The following is a 6,168-nucleotide window of genomic DNA, read 5'->3' as shown; positions in this document are numbered from 1 at the left end:
GTAAGTCAATGATGTCTGTTCTGTTTAGACTAATGAAATTATTTTGTGTTATTTGTTTGTACAGCTTTTTATGTTTAGAACTTCACATGTCTTTAATATAATTCGACCTACACATGCACTAAAACACAGATATATTAAACACGGATACATAAATACACACACACACACATATATATATGTGTGTGTGTGTAAACACATCGACATTATCACATAGACACAAACAGACATACGTGTAGCTCAAACTCAAAGAGAGGAAACAAAATATCCAAAAACAAGTAACAAACGAAACCAAAAGTTGTTTTTTTTTAATTTATATCCCTTAATGTTTCAAATAAATAGACAAGAACTGAAATCAAATACTTCACATACATCTTAGATGCATGCTTTTGAAACATATTTATTGAAGAAACATTGTGTTTGATCTTCGGGGGGGGGGGGCGGCCATATGCAAAATAATAAGAAACAAAAAACTAAATTGTAAGTTCAGCTGGAATTCCATACATAGTATACTAGACTGTATGATCTTTGTTACATTGAAACTAAATGTGTTGTAACGCAGCACAATGTGTGTCCATGTTGAGCTGGATGGGATCTTGAACAGCTGTCAAAATAAATGTGTTGTAACGCAGCACACAATGTGTGTCCATGTTGAGCTGGATGGGATCTTGAACAGCTGTCAAAATAAATGTGTTGTAACGCAGTACACAATGTGTGTCCATGTTGAGCTGGATGGGATCTTGAACAGCTGTCAAAATAAATGTGTTGTAACGCAGCACACAATGTGTGTCCATGTTGAGCTGGATGGGATCTTGAACAGCTGTCAAAATAAATGTGTTGTAACGCAGCACACAATGTGTGTCCATGTTGAGCTGGATGGGATCTTGAACAGCTGTCAAAATAAATGTGTTGTAACGCAGCACACAATGTGTGTCCATGTTGAGCTGGATGGGATCTTGAACAGCTGTCAAAATAAATGTGTTGTAACGCAGCACACAATGTGTGTCCATGTTGAGCTGGATGGGATCTTGAACAGCTGTCAAACTAAATGTGTTTTGTTTACTTCGACCAAAGTGTGAGTGAATTGTAGGAGTTATAAAGTCAAAGAAAAATGATGTCCATAAATATTAATCTTATCACATCTTATTAAATACAGACGTTACTCCAGATAAGACGATGATTATGCCCTACGCGTGTTCCTAATGTATTAGCGTTGAGAGCTCAGGTCAAGCAGCAAGTCTGCTTGGTCCTAAATGATTGGAAAATGGTTACAGTGGTGAATTACAGAGAAAGGGAACTTAAAATATGCTTTCCTTTAATATTAATGACGTATGATAACTTTTAATTTATTAATTATTGTGTGATTGCTTGAAATCTAACTAGCAACCAATGTTTCACGTTGTAAATTAGTACTACTGTCAGCTAGTAAGTCATACACAAAGTGCTTCGCTGACATCATGCTTCCTTAATGTGCATCCCGTCTCTAGACCTTAAACCATGAGTTACAAATTGCTACATTATTTCTACAATACACATACTGCCTATCTGGCCACAGAACACAGGACAATCCTTTTGCATATGCGCCTATAAAATATAGGACGTTCCTAACACGTGTGATCTGGTTTCAGACCTTGACCCAGCTGTGTACATTGCAAATTAAACTCATCAAATATTCAGTTTTTTTTATTTCACTCCTGGCCCAATTTTATGTAATTTGCACTACACACGAAGACCCTTGGCTCGTCGCTGATGTGATCATTTTCATGGTATCTGGAATTTGTCGACTTTGACGTCAAGATTTCTGGGGAGAGGTGGGGGGGGGGATTATGCCAACGGAATTCCCTCCTTTTTTTTTACTCTTGTTTACAGTGTGCCTATCCAAACAGACCTTCTCGCCTAACTCAACATAGATCTCCGTTGCCAACGTTACCAGAGTTTACCTAAGCAGATTCCGAGCTTTGTCTTACGAAAGCCACTTTCGCAAGTCTTTATGCGTGTTGAGGAAAACTGTCGCATGAGCTCTGAAAGTGATGTTGGGATGACCCTCTGTTACGCAATTTTAATTCCTTCTTTTAGCTCGCAAAAAGCTTGCATTTGTCATAGAGACATCCTTCGCACTGCCCAATGCATCTAATAGTATGCAGTGCTTCTACGCCGTCCATACCGTGCCTTTGCTATAGCATCGCTAATACAAAACAAGCAATACATTATTCTTGGCCTTTAAACGATGTCTTTTATACACTATAGGCATTTCTTAATTGCGATGTCTGCGTTAATACGAAACATCTTACGACAGAAGCTTTCTAGCAAACCAACATTTTATTCCAGACCTGCACATTAGAGAATGAGATGTGATCCCAAATAGACTGGGATGTGATCCCAAAGAGACTGGGATGTGATCCCAAAGAGACTGGGATGTTATCCCAAAGAGACTGGGATGTGATCCCAAAGAGACTGGGATGTGTTACAAAAGAGACTGGGATGTGATCCCAAAGAGACTGGGATGTGATCCCAAAGAGACTGAGATGTGATCCCAAAGAGACTGGGATGTGATCCCAAAGAGACTGAGATGTGATCCCAAAGAGACTGAGATGTGATCCTAAAGAGACTGGGATGTGATCCCAAAGAGACTGGGATGTCATCCCAAAGAGACTGAGATGTGATCCTAAAGAGACTGGGATGTGATCCCAAAGAGACTGAGATGTGATCCCAAAGAGACTGGGATGTGATCCCAAAGAGACTGAGATGTGATCCCAAAGAGACTGAGATGTGATCCTAAAGAGACTGGGATGTGATCCCAAAGAGACTGGGATGTGATCCCAAAGAGACTGAGATGTGATCCTAAAGAGACTGGGATGTGATCCTAAAGAGACTGGGATGTGATCCCAAAGAGACTTAGATGTGATCCTAAAGAGACTGGGATGTGATCCCAAAGAGACTGGGATGATATCCCAAAGAGACTGGGATGTGATCCCAAAGAGACTGGGATGTGATCCCAAAGAGACTGGGATGTGATCCCAAAGAGACTGGGATGTGTTACAAAAGAGACTGAGATGTGATCCCAAAGAGACTGGGATGTGTTACAAAAGAGACTGGGATGTGTTACCAAAGAGACTGGGATGTGATCCCAAAGAGACTGGGATGTGATCCCAAAGAGACTGGGATGTGATCCCAAAGAGACTGGGATGTGTTACAAAAGAGACTGGGATGTGTTACAAAAGAGACTGGGATGTGTTACAAAAGAGACTGGGATGTGTTACAAAAGAGATTGGGATGTGATCCCAAAGAGACTGGGATGTGATCCCAAAGAGACTGAGATGTGATCCCAAAGAGACTGGGATGTGTTACAAAAGAGACTGGGATGTGTTACAAAAGAGACTGGGATGTGTTACAAAAGAGACTGGGATGTGTTACAAAAGAGACTGGGATGTGTTACAAAACACAAGAGACTGGGATGTGTTACAAAAGAGATTGGGATGTGATCCCAAAGAGACACGGATGTGTTACAAAAGAGACTGGGATGTGTTACAAAAGAGACTGGGATGTGATCCCAAAGAGACTGGGATGTGTTACAAAAGAGACTGGGATGTGATCCCAAAGAGACTGGGATGTGATCCCAAAGAGACTGGGATGTGATCCCAAAGAGACTGGGATGTGACCAACGCAACAAAAATACACTGGATGATATGAAAGAGAAAGCTGTAATACTCGATCTCTGCTGCTCTCTTGATCTTGTAGTGTTTGGCTGCTTCGCTAGCAGTAGAATTATAAATTAGATGTTTTGAGCTACAAATACAACTGTGTAGCTGGGAGAAATACGTTTATGAAAATGGCTACAAATAAAAATAAAATAAGTTTACGAAACACGGTCTTCTCATTTAGCTGTGCGCTACAAATGTGGACATGTTAATGCTTCCCAGACCTACTTCCGGCGGAAGTAAATATGTTGTCTGCTTCATGGTAAGATGGGAAGGCTATTCCAAAGGCAACATTTGGATTAAAATCTTTCCAGTTCTTGAGATATAAAGACACGTACTGGATTATTGACTTCAATAAACTTTTTATATTTCAAATTATAGAGCAGATTAAAAGCATAGAACACTCTAGTATTTGCATCGGAAAAAACAAATCTAGATAAAATTAAAGCAACACTCCACACTAGATAGTTTTCCTTATAACGCATAATAAATTTATTTATGTAGGGATCACTGTAAGAGACCTAAATCTACTCTATAACGCCCTAAGCTATTATCATATATAATTGTATATGCTAGTCTAATGCTAATAGCTAATTAAGAGATATATTGAAGCTGGATTTTTTTTTAAAGAAGAGCGCATTACGCAAAAGGTGAAAGTAAAAAAGGTGTGTAACGTTCCAATATTGAGAGCTTTCTTGTAATCAGAGCTGAGAAATTCATTCTCCTGGCGTCTAGAGTGCTCTCTTAGTAAAAATACGCAAGTCAAATTAAGTCACATAAGGAATTAGGAAGTACTTGGCGATAGTAGCATGCTAGGGACATTCCATGTCATCTTCGTTTTATGTTATAAGTCTTGTCTCTTGACGGGATCATGGAAAGATCATCTTCGTTTTATGTTATAAGTCTGGTCTCTTGACACTTTTCTCTTGTATCACGAAGAAGTTGTTTACATGTTCATGTCCTACATCAGTCGTGAAAGCTTTGATCAGTCGGAAATGAGAAAAAATAATCGCGTAAACGGAGACGTTTTGAAACGTCTTCTTCAAGACGTCATGTCTCGATATTGCTGCAGACGTCACTGAGGAAAACGATAAACATCTGACAAGGTCTTATAAGAAGATGAAACGATCCCGCTTGCTTCATTTTCTGACCTTGAGTCCTAATTACTACAAAAATAGAACTGGTTTTTTTTTTAAAGATAAATCGAACGCCACCCCTTCCACCATTTGTTAGAACGTCACGCTTCCTTGAGAGGACGTCGCCAGCCCTAGAGGGGCACGACCCACAGTTTGAGAAACGCTGGTGTAAAGTATTCTGATAAGAAGATTTTATAGTTGGCTGTAAAGTGAGTCTCAGTCACCAGTCAATGTAATGGACCTCATTCACCAATCGTAAACAAACAACATTTAGCCACGTAATTCTCTATCTCTTCTACACAAGTTACGTAATCCATAAAGGCTGTCACGTGATACGTTTTTCCATTGTTTCATCAATATTATCACGTGGCTAAATGTTGTTTGTTTACGATTGGTGAATGAGGTCCATTGTTTTTCTTGTAAAGCTTGACATCAGAGATTCACATTTCTATAGACAATTGTAGAATGAGTGACATTTGAATCAAACTATAACACATTCCCATTTCGTTATAGTGTTAGGAACTTATCAGAACAATAGAAATATAAAACTGATTTAAAATTTATCTAATGGCGGCCATAGACATGTGCCGAACTTGTGTGAGCATGTGTCAAAAGATATTCAAAGTTATTGACTTGCACATGACATACCTAACAAACACACATGACACATAAGACAAACACACATGACACATAAGACAAACACACATGACACATAAGACAAACAACACATGACACATAAGACAAACAACACATCCACACACTCCGACGTACTCCTAGACGCACACACAATGAAGCAAAAATAGACCAAACAAAACGCAGACACTAATAATATCTGTGTAGACATGCAAACATATCTGTGATCCTTTGATTTCTTATCTGTGTAAACCTACAAACATGTGTGTGATCCTTTGATTGATTTTTAATCTGTGTAGACCTACAAACATGTATGTGATCCTTTGATTTCTCATCTGTGTAGACCTACAAACATGTATGTGATCCTTTGATTGATTTCTAATCTGTGTAAACCTACAAACATGTGTGTGATCCTTTGATTGATTTTTAATCTGTGTAGACCTACAAACATGTATGTGATCCTTTGATTTCTCATCTGTGTAGACCTACAAACATGTATGTGATCCTTTGATTGATTTCTAATCTGTGTAAACCTACAAACATGTGTGTGATCCTTTGATTGATTTTTAATCTGTGTAGACCTACAAACATGTATGTGATCCTTTGATTTCTCATCTGTGTAGACCTACAAACATGTATGTGATCCTTTGATTGATTTCTAATCTGTGTAAACCTACAAACATGTATGTGATCCTTTGATTTCT

The 6,168-nt window shown here is 38.7% G+C and overlaps 1 protein-coding gene across 2 annotated transcripts in view; it reads left to right on the top strand.

Annotated features, from left to right (window-relative positions):
- The window catches only part of LOC106063107 (uncharacterized), a 323,308-nt gene that overhangs the window by 77,068 nt on the left and 240,072 nt on the right, over nt 1–6,168 (top strand). The gene's annotated exons all lie outside the window — the stretch shown is intronic.

This window comes from Biomphalaria glabrata, chromosome 2 (genome assembly GCF_947242115.1).
Source record: "Biomphalaria glabrata chromosome 2, xgBioGlab47.1, whole genome shotgun sequence".
Classification (NCBI taxonomy): domain Eukaryota; kingdom Metazoa; phylum Mollusca; class Gastropoda; family Planorbidae; genus Biomphalaria; species Biomphalaria glabrata.
This window is presented reverse-complemented; position numbering and strand designations above follow the sequence as displayed.